Genomic DNA, 14,266 nt, shown 5'->3' with positions numbered 1-14,266 from the left:
TCAGCTTCGAGTCAAATTTTGGGCACTTTTATTCTGCATATGCTGAGTTACCAGTTGCTTCAAACATACTGTCAGAAAACCCAGATGGCAGTGGCAACATTTTCATGGCCACATTAAGAACATACAAGGAAGAGTTTGAATTTATAAAGCATCTTCCAAAGTGTGTCATATTAATGAGTAACTTTTCAAAGTGCAGTTACAATTGTATAATCACTTGTAAGAGTTCATAAACTTAGAAGAAGATTCCTATGAAAGCAATTGAGTTGAAAAAAAACATTTGATCTGTTTTTGTTGTGGTGGTTGAAATGATACTGGTAGCATCCCCAGCTGTACTTGGAATAGTGCCATGGGATATTTTCTTAATATCTCATCCAAACAATGGCACCATTCTCTTTCTCAGTGGTGCATTGCAATGGTTAGATTATGTGATTAAAAGTTTGGATCAGTGCTTGAACTATCATTTTCTGATTTAAAGGCAAGATGTGACCGATTCAGCAAAGCTGACATTTGTAGCTTATTTTATTTTGCACCCCATCAACCATAAAGTAATTTTAATATTTTCATAGTTAACATTTTTAATTAAAAATGAGTCTAATATGGTCCAGTGGAAAACCATACTTAACTTCGTATTTCAGTTCATGCTACTAGCTGAAGTCAGCTTGTGTAGCAGAGGGGTCAGCACTAATGGCTTAATGTGCCTGTGGCTTAACAAGGAGGTTTGCTATGCGGCTGGGTGCACAGAAATCTGAAAGAATGTTGCTTTCTGACTGCCTTCTGATGACCACTCTGCAACTGGTATGTGTATAGTCTTAGCTGCCGATTATACCCCAACATGAATCACTCCTTTTGAGGTGGGGGAGGAAGAGAGACAGGAGAAAAACAGAAATTAAACTAATTTAAAAATTACCGAGATAGTCAAGGGACATCAGAATGTTATAATTATATCACTATTTCCATTCTTGAAAGACATTTTATAATGGTTGATATTAGCGATGTGATAACAGGACATTGAGAAAATGTTAACATGATTGGGGCAGCTTGACAATATAAGGTTAGGTGGTAGAGTAGGTAGGAATAAGGATGTAAATATGCTGCAAGAGAATATCTTTATATTCACTCAAGATATTCACAGACTGGTTTAGCAGACATTATCCTTCCCCAGTTCCCCTTGAAAAGATAGTGGTGAACTGTCTTTTTGAATTACTGCAGTCTTTGAGGCTGCAGGCTAATGAACACCCACAGTGCTGGAAGGAAGGAGTTCAGGATTTTGACCCAGTGACACTTAAGGAACAGCAATGGGTTTCCAAGTCAGGAGTGAGAGATTTGGAGTGGAACTTGCAAATGGTTATTTTTTCCCTTGTATCTGCATTTCCAAATGATAGTGGTTATGGTCATGGTAAGTGCTGTTTAAGGAGATTTAGTCAGTTTCTAAAGTGTACCTTATAGTTGGTACACACTGCTGCTACGGTGCATTGATGGTGGAGGGAGTGAGGAAGAATTAAGTGAGCTGCTTTCTTTTGGAGGGTGCCAAGCATTTTGGGTATCATTGGAGCTGCATTCATCAAGAAAAGTGGAGAAAATTCCTTGACACTCCTGACTTGTGCTTTATAGATGGTGGACGGACTTTGGAGTGTCAATAAATGAGTTATGCAATGCAGAGTTCCTCACCTTTTACCAGCTCCTACAGCTACAGTGTTCACATGTCTAATCCAGTTCAGGTTCTGGTCAATGATATTGATAGTGGGAGATTCAGTGATGCTAACTTCATTAAATTTCAAAGGATGGTCGTTAGATTCTCTTGTTAGAGATGGTCATTGTCTAGCACTTGAGTGGCACAAATGTTGCTTGCCACTCATCAACCAAAGCCTGGATATTGTCCGAATTTTGCTCCATTTGGACATGTTTGGGTATAGGACTCTAGCCTGAGGAACTCTTCCATGATGTCCTGGACCACTGACCTCCAACTTGATCAGTAGTGATGCTGTAGAGCCACTCTTGGTGATGACATTGAAATCCACACTCAGCATGAATTCTGCACCCTCACAACTCTCAGTGCTTCCACCAAGTGGCACTCAATATGGAGAAGTACTGATTCATCAGCCAATTTGGAAGTTGGGAGTGGATTTTTCTTTGCCCACTGATTTGACCTGACTTCATGGGGGTCCAGATTCAATGTTGAAGCCTCCCAATGTAATTCGCATCTGATTGTATCACCATTATGGTGCCATCTCTGCTGGATCTGTTATGCGGGTGGGATCCAGGAATGGTGTTGATGGTGCCTGGGACAGTGTCTGTAAGGTACAAATGTTTGAGTGTGATTATGTCAGGCTGTTACTTGACAATTCTGTGAGATGGCTTTCTCAATTTTGAGAACTAAGCCTCAGATGTTGGCAAGAAGGATTATGCAGGGTCCACAAGACTGAGTTTGCTGTTGTTGTTTCTGGTATCTCAGTTGACAATGGGTGGTCACTCGCTTTTCAGAGAGTTGTGGATACTCAGTCATTGATACATTCAAGACAGTGAATTATAGCATTTAGAATACTAAGAGAATCAAAGGCTTATCAGGATAATGTGAGGAGGTGTTTAATTAGATCAGCCATGTTTGTTTTGAATGATGCAGCAGGTTCAAAACCCACATGCCTTCTCTATCTTGATTTGTTATGTTATTATCATCATTCTTTTAAATATTATGTAACAAATGATATGAAAGGATGTGATTAATTCCGTTACTCACAGAACTGTAACTGTATATGCATGACATGTGATAAACTCGTGATTTGAACTGAAATCGAATTTGACCCAGAAAGAAATAAACACTATTGTGATTTTCCTATAACCACAAAAGCTATCATTTTTCAAAAGTGTCTAGCCAGTATTATAGTTCTATGTGTATTTCTCCAGGTCACTACGTTACTTCAGAGTCAGAAACAGTTGAAAAATTTGCAAAAAAATGTTTAAAAAGTACTATCATATTTTGGGAGATTTTTCCTAAACCCTTTTATGATATTGAAAAATGTGTTTACTGAATCTTTGTGGTATTGTAATGATTAACAAACTCATTAACAACATTTTCAGTAGCAATATTTGTTGCCATTTTGTTTTGATTTTCTTTGAAGGTTTTAGTTTAATTATATTTTTTCTCTTGTTTCTGCTTTTGGATGGCAGCTTTTCATCATCCTACCATCGATACATCCTTTAGAGAAGTATTTCACTTCTTTTCATGTCCCTTTACTCCTGCATGTCAAACATTTTTGACATTTACACTCCCCTCTTTCCCTCCCAATTGCCTACTTTTTATCTTGTTCGTTTTCCTTCCCTTCCCCTACCTATTTCATTTGCTTAAAACCTGCCTCATCTCGAATGTGTTCCAACCCTGGTGAAGGGGCTGGAACTTGAAACAATAACTCTCTTTTTCGCTCTTTCCACAGAGGGTACCAGATCTGCTGAATATTTCCAGCATTTTCTGTTTTGATTTCAGATTTCCAGCATCTGCAATATTTTGCTTTCCTGTCTTTAATGTTTGCATTAATTTCAATTGAAGCAGCAGAGCTTTAAGTGTGCATTTATGCGAGACTGTGGTTCAGCTTCCAGACAGACAGAATCACATTTACATTAACTGGCTTGAATTATTATGCCTGTCCTGGAGTAAACTATGTGCTTGCTCAGAGACAAATGGAAAGAGCCCTGTTTAAAACACTTAACAATGTCCATGTTTCTAGGAAGGAGCTTTAGATGTTCTCAGTGCAGATAGAATATGCTTGTGTTTAATAGACTGCTGTGCAGTTTGTAAACGAAGTCCAAAATCACATTAGCTTTACACTCCATGTGATACCAAATAAATCTCAAGTTGCTGCCACTAGGCCCTGGCTCCCAATTATTGTTTCAAAGTTGGTGTAAATCCAAAATCAATTTGTACCAACACTGGTCTTGTAGTGTTAACTACTGAAATTTTAATTATAAAATATTATGTGATTTCATTATTGAATATGACCTGTACAGCCAGGAAACAAAACCAGACAAAAGACGCGATTCACATCATCAGTTTATATTGTGAATAGCTGGAATCTAGGCACTGATCCATGTGGTATTCCCCTTGAAACTACCTTCCACTCTGAGAGCAACCTATTTATTCCTGCTCTCTGTTTCTTGTCCATTAACCAGTTCTGCATCCATGCCAATATATTACCACTAGTCCCATATACTTTGAATTTGCCATCCTCCAACCTGCTGGGATTGTTCCAGAATTTACAGAATTTTGAAAGATGATAATAAACGCATCCAGTATTTCCTTCGCCACCTCTTTTAGTGCCCTGACATATTCATTACCAGGACTTTATCAGTTTTCAATCCCTTAAATTTCTTGAGCACTTTTTTTAGTAATAATTTTAATTTTATTCCTCTTTCGCAAAAAACTCTTGCTTTAAGAGAATCTTGCCTTAAAAGACTAGCACCTCTGGCAATTTATTTGCATTTTCTTCTGAGAAGACAGAACAAAAATTGTTGTTTAATTGCTCTGCCATCTCTTTGTGCTCCCTTCTCAGATGTAAGAGGCACACATTTTTCAGAAGTCAGGCAATGGACATGAGTAGAAATCAGGCGCCCATTTCCTTCCATTCTGATGTTCCCCTGCCTGAGGGAAGTACAGTCTCTAACTTGAACTTGCTGAGCAAAAGAACAGAAACACACCTCTTTGATTAAACAAGCGATAATGCAAGAAACTTGAAACTGCCCTTAACTCATCTCACCCTCGGCACTGAGCTCAAATTAGGGCCATGATGTGGAGGTGGCTTTCTCAAGTGGGGAGAAAAAGTTGAAATTTTAGAGCAATCTGAATTAGTGATCTTGGTTTTTCACCTTTTAATTTTTCCTTTGGATTGTTTCAGTTTTAAAATTGCATGAGCTAATTTAGATTTTGGGAAGTCAGAAGCAGCAGGTGTATTGCCTTTTGAAGAGGTTGGCAGGTTGTTAATCATCCCCGTTCTGAGAACAGAGGAAGGAGACTGATAGTCTGTAGAATTTGGCCAGGAGCCATTGTGAATAAAGATTTTTTTGATGGCTTTTGTGATATCTCCTTATTGATCTGATGGATGAGGCATGAAATTTTTGTAAACTACTATTGTAGCTGAGGGCAGTGATGGTCAAAAGAATGAGGTTCTGAAATTATAGGGAGCTTGCTGATCCATGTCATGAAATGTATCTTTCTTTCATGAATGTGTAATAAAAGTCACTTCTGTAACCTGAGGTGAAAGATGATGCGGCAGCCTCAAAGACATTGCAATGTGTTTGACTACACCTCTGGGCTACACTGACCTGTGGAGGAAGAATGCATAAATTTTCCTGGCTTAAAGTAGATGATAGCTGTTGTAGTTTCATTTTTTGGTTGTAAATCAAATACAATTGCATTGTCACATTTTGCTGTGATGTGTTCTGAAGTGTCTTTTGAAACTTTCATTCATTCTCTTAGATTCTTAGTAGTGGTGAATTATTATAGAGCTAAAGATATTTCAGTACCTGTTTACAAAGAATGCATTGAGAGTCAGTTGTAACTTGATACCTCTAAGTCACAAGACTCTGGGTTCAAGTCCTAGTCCAAGACATGAGCACAAAAATCAGGCTGACACGTTTATGCAGTACAGAGGAAGTTTTGCATTGTTGGGGAATTGTCTTTCCGCGATGTTAAACTGAGGTCCTATCTATTGGATGGATGGTGAAAGGTGTCAAGGCACAATTTTGAAGAAGTGTAGGTGAAGTTATCCTTGGTGTCCTGACTAGTGTTGTCTGAAAACTATCTGAGTAACCAAATTAGCTACCAAAATTAGTAACCAAAATATTTCCTATGTTACAGCAGTGACGACATATCAAAAGTAGATAATTTACTGCAAAGTAATTTGGGATGTCTAGTGCTTGTGAAAGATGCTATATAGATGCATATCTTTTTTCTGTAATGATCTCACAAACATATGAAAATGAATAGAAAAGACTGACTGGTCCAAGCATTCTGTTCCACATCTTTGGTGCTTTATGCATCATAATACATACATTCCTCATTTGCCTGCAGCCATGGAATTCCCTGGGAAAGGCAAATAAACTAGATGTTAAAAGTCCAGGACAACTTGGGGGAGAAGGAACACAGAAATTCTTCTCTGACCCCCTTAACAGATCAAAACATGATCATCTGGTTCTGAATTCACTGCAGAGTGGATCTCTGCTCCAGATCAAAACAGCTCTAACTCTTACTTGAAGAAATCCAGGGAATCAGCATACATCACTCAATGCAGCAGCCTGTATCAGAGACCCACTGTCTTCTAGGAAGTGAAGACTTTCCCAAAAGCCAAACTAGTTCCACTCTCTCATAACTATGACTACTCCTACTATGACACGTGACTCCTGGTCCTTCGAAACCAATTTAGTTGACATAATTGCACTACATAAACAAAGTCTAATGCATACATAATGAAGATGTAACTGTGACAGAGTAGGCAGTGCTCCCACCTCTGAGTCAAATTGTGGGTTCCAGTCCCACTGGAGAGACTTGAGCGCAAACTTAAGGATGACATTCAGTTGCAATATTGAGGGATGGGGTACCTGTCATTTGGAAGAGATATTAAATTGAAGTCTGATTTGCCCTCTGTGGTGTATCTAAGAGATCCCATGGCTCTACTTCAAAGAAGTGGGTGGCATGGTGGCACAGTGGTTAGCACTGCTGCCTCATAGCGTCAGAGACCCGGGTTCAATTCCCGCCTCAGGTGACTGACTGTGTGGAGTTTGCACATTCTCCCTGTGTCTGCGTGGGTTTCCTCCGGGTGCTCGGGTTTCCTCCCACAGTTCAAAGATGTGCAGGTCAGGTGAATTGGCCATGCTAAATTGCCCGTAGTGTTAGGTAAGGGGTAAATGTAGGGGTATGGGTGGGTTGCGCTTCGGCGGGTCCATGTGGACCTGTTGGGCCGAAGGGCCTGTTTCCACACTGTAAGTAATCTAATCTAATCTAAAAAGTGTACTGAGTTCTCCCCAGTGTTAAAACATATGATCTGGTCATTATCACATTATTGTTTGTACAATGATAAAAAAATAATCAAATCATCAGGAGCAATTTCTTTAAAAGTTGTCCCTAATGTGAGATATAGAAATTACAGTTTATATTACAGCACTAAATGATAGGCATTGCAATTTAGTTGAGAAAAAAAACTTTATTAATTATATTTGCCCATTGCTGGTTGGCATTCAAGCAGATCTTTTTGTTAATGCTTTTAATTTAAACAATTTGCTAATAGATTTATAGCATGGAAATCAGTAGGTGATTCCATTTTCTTTTAAGACCATAATTACCATTGCACTAATCTTCAAGTTAGGGCAATGCCAGAATAAATTTCTGGCAATGGATTCTGTTGGAAGATCCAATAGAAAATGTTAACATTTGGATGCAATACCTGTTATACCCATGATAGGGGTATTCATTGTTAAATGCCATGTACCATTAGCTGCTATAAAAATAGGTGATATGAAGGCAGCTGGAGGCTCATCCTGTGATGTGCTATGTTGCAAATAATTTCTTGCAACAGCTATGTTGGTATCTTTAAGTTAGCAAATAAGCATTAAAGGTGCATTTAACATCAATAACCGAAAGTTGATGTAACAAGCTCACACAAGCAGAACTTCTACATTGCAGTTCTACATCACTGCCAAGTGACAGAGCAGCAGCTGCTTGTTACAAAGATGTTGCTGTTGTACATTGACATGGCAGAAACAAACTTCTGGGCGTTGCCTTCAATACAAGTGTTGCATTGAGGGAAAACTAACAAATCATATCAGCTGATGTTGGTTCCAATGTAGACTTTATAGCTGCAGAGCAGGGACTATGAAGGCTATTCCTGATCAATGTAGTATGTAATTATTTGTTCTTTGTATGGATACTACTAAGGATAATGGACCTGAGATTTTACAATGAGTGTACAAATAAAAATGAAAATTATCAGCTGCACAAGCTAAATAAACTAGCTGTTCATTACATTCAGTGCACTGCAATTACTAATAGACAAGTCACTATATTAACTTTGTATCTCTCCACAGATGCCACCTGATTTGCTGGGAATTTCCAGCATTTCTGTTTCTATTTATCTTAACTGTATATTGAATCTGCATTTACAGGACTTTACAGAACTTTCTTCATATATTGGAAGCAGTTTAGCACTTGTCAGGTTTGGTCTAGAAAACGGATAGAATGGAGCTATAGAATGTAGAGGAAGAAGCCATCCAGCCCATTATGTCTGCAGAAGCTAAATAAACCAGCTGTTCGTTCTAGTCCCACTTAGCAGCATCTGGTATGTAACCATGGAAGTTGCAGCATTTCAGATGCAAATCTAGATTCATTTTAAATGAGTTGAAAGTTTTTATCTCGACTACTAAACTGAGCAGGGATCCCCAGGCACCCACCTGCCTCTGAGTGAAAAGGGTTTTCCTCATGTGCCTTTAATCTTTCTAGGAGAAAGTGAGGACTGCAGATGGTGGAGATCAGAGCTGAAAATGTGTTGCTGGAAAAGCGCAGCAGGTCAGGCAGCATCCAAGGAACAGGAGAATCGAAGTTTCGAGCATGAGCCCTTCTTCAGGAATCCTGAAGAAGGGCTCATGCCCGAAACGTCAATTCTCCTGCTCCTTGGATGCTGCCTGACCTGCTGCACTTTTCCAGCAACACATTTTCACCTTCAATCTTTCTACCAATCACCTTAAATATATGTCCCTGGTAACTGATCTTTCAGCTAGGGGAAACAAGCCTTCCCTATCCACTCTATCCAAGCCCCTCATTACTTTATACACTTCAATTAAGTCCTGTGTTTTAAAGAAAACAAATTCAGCCAAATCGAATCTTGTCCTCACAGCTGTAGTTTTCGAGCTCTGGCAATACTCTTGTAAATCTTCTGTAGGTACTTTGTAATCAAGCTGCTCAGAGATGTTATTATATGTCTCTATTTCAGATGGAACTTGAAGCCAGGACTCCTGGTGCACAGGTAGGGATACCACTATTGCACCACAAGAGCCCAAATCTTCTCTGTACTGTCTCTACAGCAATTATAATATTTTTGTGATTTGACCTGTACTCTGCACAAGGCTCCAGCAGCAGGCTAACCTGTGTCTCATATAGTTTACATTACAGTCCTACTATTGTATTTAGTTTCTCACCCAATGAAGGAAAGTGTATCATATGCCTCCTTTACTAAGGGTAAGGACACCAGAATGATCCCATGAATGAAGGGCAAATCTTATGAGAAAGTGATTGAGGATTCTCGGCCTGTACTCAATGGAGTTTGGGAGAATGAGGGGGAATCTCATTGATACTTACAGAATACTGAGTGGCCTGGATAGAGTGAATGTGGAGAAGATGTTTCCACCAGTAGGACAGACCAGAACCTGAAGACATAGCCTCAGAATGAAGGGATGACCCATTGGAACTGAGATCAGGATTTAGGGAAATGCCCAGGCACAGTTCGGCCTTTGGCACGATGTCTTTGGGTTTGTTTATTATGTATAACTGATGTAAATAGAATTGACATAGCCTTAAAATACGAAAATGTTGGAAAATAGAATTAGACCTGGAATTTCATGTTTTGACCAGTATTGACATTAGGACCAGAGTGGCCTCCTCGTGTGCCCTTGATCTCTTGACACTTCCTGAATGTTTCAGATATTGGTGTAGGAGGATGGAATGAGAGGGCTGGTGATGTTGTGTGCATGGGCAACAATAGGTGATTTCATCACACACTAACGTTGTGACGTTATCTGTGCATATAAAGATGTATACTGGCAAGACAGGCCTTGTTACACCCGACTGACTTCATGGAAGGCATGAGACCATAAGGCCATAACAAATCAGAGCAGAATTAGGCCATTGAGTCACCTTTGCCATTGAGTCTGCCGCGCCATTCAGTCATGCCTGATATGTTTTTCAAATCCGTTCTCCTGCTTTTTCCCTGTAACCGTTGATTTCTTTACTGATCTAGAACCATCTATCTCTGTCTTAAATATACTCAATAACTTGGCCTCCACAGACCTCTGCAGCAATGATGTCCACAGATTAACCAGCCTCTGGCTGAAGAAATTTCTCCTCATTTCAGTTCTAAAAGGTCATCCTTTCACTCTGATGCTGTGTCCTTGGGCCCTTGTTCCTCCTACTAGTGGAAACTTTTTAATTTAAGCAGTTCCAGCTCCCCACACTATTCCCATTTCAAGTGCAAACAGAACATTATCCTCCATTATAACTGATCTTTTGTCATCTTCCCATCAAAATAAGGTGTTTCCCAAAGTAGGACAGAGATGAAGAGGAATTTCTTCTCTCAGATGGTCGCAAATTTTTGATCTATAAGGAAGTCAAGGATCATGGGAGACAAGCAGGAGGCTGCAAGAACACAGCAAGATCATGAGAGGCAGACAGGAGGGCGGAGTTGAAGCCACAATCAGATCAGTAGTGATCTTATTGAATGTCAGGCCAGGCTTGATGGTCCAAGTAGCCTCTACGATGTCTGTGGATCATTAGAATGAGGTGGACTGCCACCTTTAGCTCCCACCTCTGGGTCATCTGATCCACTCTCTTAAAGAGGCAACACACACCTACTACATATATAACAGCCTTCTTTGTTCCTATTTGAATGTGTACTGAAAGGCACTCAAGGATACCCTATTCCCACGAACTAATGGAAGAAACATTGGAACACAGTTTTAAAAAGAAGATTTGCTTTTATGTGGTATTTTCATGACCTCAGGTCATTGCCCATAACAGCTGTTAATGTGCTGCACTTCAATTATTGTTTCTCCCTCTCGTCCTCCCTACTCCTTACTGTGCTTTGAAAACTGTCTCTTGTGTTCTCAACCCCTCAGTTCATTTATCCACCAAACTCAAACCTGGCTTGACCTGTGTCCTGCACTTAGCTTATGAATCCCTAAGTTCAGTTATAGTATAGTAAAATATAATTATTTAGGCCAAATGCTTGTTGGTTAGCATTTGATTTTACAGTCGAGAGAAGCATTGAGTGGGTGAAATATTTTTACTTTATCCAGTAGCTACTTTAACTTCTTGGTATTCTACAGTTTTAATACATACTGCTGTGTTTAACAGCTCACACGAATGAATGATTGATTACATTTTCCGTGAGTAATGGTGTGGTATATTTATCCAACAAGTCGATCCAACAAAAGTCTTGAATCTAATCTGGCACATCCACAGCTTGTGAAAATATTTCATTGTGCTGGAGATGGGAAGTATATTTAAGTCCAAGAAATAAGAGATGCTGGTAATTCTATTATGTAAAGCTATTTAAAAATAAGTTTTAGTGGAATTTCATTTTAATATTTTAAGGTGAATGCTTGTGGCTATTCAACTAATCAAAGGCAACTGTCTGGTATTTCAATGCAATGTGCCTTATTTTGTTATCTTTCTGAGCTGTTGCATACTTCATCCTTTCATGATACTTAATTAGTGAATACTACGGCAGTTCAAATAATGGAATCAATAGTTACTTTTCATGCTTCATTCTTATTTTATTTTGTTGCTCAAGCAAATTTATGTTGAAGGGCTACCAGTAAACTGTGGTTGACTAGCTTTCTATTCAACCCAGCAAGTTTGCATCTGCATTGTCTTGTTTGAAGCACCTCTTCTAATCTGACTATGGATTCTCCATCAATTATAGTTGTGGTAAAAAGCTATTTTTGTGTCAAGGCATTTTTCAGTAACCTTCTTTTAAAAATCACAGCTCTTGATTCACTGTGTTCTTTAAAGTGCTTGGTAACTTCATCTGTTCATAAATTCTTAATCAATAATTGAAGTAAAACTAATTGAGTTATAATTTTCTGCTTTGTCCTTGTTTCTCTTTACTTTTTGAAGGTAGTGTCACATTTGCAACTTTTCATTTCCCTGGCACTGTTCTCTGAGCGATTTACTGTGAGCTTATATAATTCTTCTGCAATTCACTTTGCAAACTTCTTCAGTGTAAACAATCTAGTCTTTGTGACCAGGCTACTTTAATTTTCAGTATCTTCTTTTTACAGTTTTTTTTCAATAGTAACCTTTTCTATTTCTAGCTCTGGTAATTTTTCAACTCCATGTCTATTTTTACTGCATTATTTCTTAAAAGTTTACAAAATAAACTTTTTTTTTACAAAATTTAACAATATGACATTAATGTGGGGTTAAAACTACCTGAATTTTACATTTTTGAGGAGGCTTTTTTTTTAATCTGTTGAGCAAATATAAAATATTTTTCCATTTTATTCATTAGAGTCCCTGCCAAGAGTTTTTGCATTTAAGCCAAGCTGTCTTTTTTCAAGCCTTGAAAGTGTACCAATCTGCCTGTCAGCTACTGAATTACTTTTCATTGTGCAGAACGTTAAGCCAGTTAAGGAACTCTGCAAGTGCATATACTGGATAATTTAACTTTAGAAGTATTCTTTGTTGCTGTTTTGGTGTTCTATGTTTGTTGGAGGGTTTCTATCCACTAAGCATGGCCAATCATCACAGACGCGTCTCAGTAATTATCTGCTCTGCCCCTGTGGTGCCCTTCTCATCTCATCCAATGCTCCTATTTCCAACAGGCAGAAGTACTGACCACTGCCAAGATATCATGGGATTTCCCTGAATCCCTGATGCTGGTGCCATCCTTGACCCCCCAGCCATGCACTGGTCAATCCTGGCAGTCCAGAATTGCCCTTCACCATCAGTGTAGTAGCCAGCAGCTGCAAATCAACATTCTGGTTAATCCAAGATGGAGGATGGGAAAACTTTCTGGCTGTAACGGGCTGCTCTTTTTTTTTTAGGTATTTGAGGTGTTGGAGGTGATTTCCTCAAATTCTAGGAGCAGCAATGACTGTTTTATATGCTGTTGCATTGGTTTGGAACTTCGGAGAAAAAAAAGTCAAAACAATGGCACTTTTAAAAGGGAGAAGGACAGACAAAGGCAGCACAAGGTCAGGTCAGTACAGGAGAGAGAGAGAGAGAGAAACCCACATTGCTAACTGACACAGAAGTGAACCTACACAGTTACTGTCTTTGCTGTTGAATTCATATATCGCTGGACATCGGAGTGCTTCCAGGAAAATTAACAAACAGTGAAATTCACAACTGATCTTCAGGGAACCTGTTTGGGACAGGTCACAGCACAGAAACAGATAAGTGAATAATTTTAAGTATAGTCTTGCTGTAAATCTACAATAGTGAGTAGAGTTTTTCTTGATTATATGTTTTATTAAGTTATGTCTCTTGACTAAACATAAAAATATAAGCCATAAGTATGAAGTTAGCCTGGAGCAGTGTTTTGCAGAGGAATAAGACAGTGCTATTTTCTGCGTCTGTAGAATGAACGAAGCAAAAATGGCCCTTGGTAGAGTGATTTGCTCTTCTTGTTAGATGTGGGAGTTTAGGGAGAGTTTAAGTGTTACTGAGGATTATATCTGCAATAAATGCCATTGGTTGCAAATCCTATCAGATCAAATGGATTAGTTGGAGCAACAGTTAGAGGCAATGGGGAATTTACAAGAGCAAGAGGGTGTGATGGATGGCAGTTATAGGAAGGCAGATACAGTCACATAGATGGGTTAACTCCAGGAAAGGTAAGAGAGGTAGGCACGTATTGCAGGAGTGGGTGGCTATACGGGGCTATCCCCATTTCAAACAAGTCCGTTGTTTTATAAAATATAGGGGGTGATGGATTCTTAGGGGAATGTAGCATGAACAGCCAAGTTCCTGATATCGAGATTGACTCTAATGTAATGAGGGGTACATCGGGTTCCAAGCAATCAGTTGTGATAGGAGACTCTCACAGACTGTGGCCAGCAGTGAAAAATCAGAATGGTGTATTGTTGCCCTAGTGCCAGGATTAAGGATGTCTCAGACAGGATGCAGAATGTTCTCAACGGGGAGAGGGCCCAGTAGGAGGTCATGGTACACATTGGAATCAGTGACATAGGAAGAGAAAAGAGTGAGATTCTGAAGGGAGAATATAGAGAAAGTTAGGCAGAAATTTAAAAAGGTCCTCAAGTGTAGTAATATCTGGATTACACCTGGTGCTATGAGCTAGTGAGAGCAGGAATAGGATGATAGAGCAGATGAATGCATGGCTGAGGAACTAGTGTATGGGAGAAGGATTCACATTTTTGGATGATTGGAAGCTGTTTTGCATAGAAGTGACCTGTACAAGAAGGACAGATTGCACCTGAATTGGATGGGAACAAATATACTGGCAGGGAGATTTGCGAGAGCTGCTCGGGAGGATTTAAACTAGTAAAG

The 14,266-nt window shown here is 39.2% G+C and overlaps 1 protein-coding gene across 12 annotated transcripts in view; it reads left to right on the top strand.

Annotated features, from left to right (window-relative positions):
- Window positions 1-14,266, top strand: part of LOC122563516 (MOB kinase activator 3B) — a 167,266-nt gene that overhangs the window by 12,402 nt on the left and 140,598 nt on the right. Inside the window, exon 2 of one of the 12 annotated variants that reach the window (XM_043717419.1) lies at window positions 8,970-9,002. The exons of the other annotated variants lie outside the window; for them this stretch is intronic. The gene's annotated coding sequence lies outside the window, so the exon portion shown is untranslated. The remainder of the gene's footprint in view (window positions 1-8,969; window positions 9,003-14,266) is intronic. 12 annotated transcript variants of the gene reach the window in all.

The sequence above is a fragment of the Chiloscyllium plagiosum genome, chromosome 2 (assembly GCF_004010195.1).
Source record: "Chiloscyllium plagiosum isolate BGI_BamShark_2017 chromosome 2, ASM401019v2, whole genome shotgun sequence".
Taxonomy (NCBI): Eukaryota; Metazoa; Chordata; class Chondrichthyes; order Orectolobiformes; family Hemiscylliidae; genus Chiloscyllium; species Chiloscyllium plagiosum.
The sequence above is the reverse complement of the archived record's forward strand: the minus strand, read 5'-3'. Positions and strand labels throughout refer to the sequence as shown.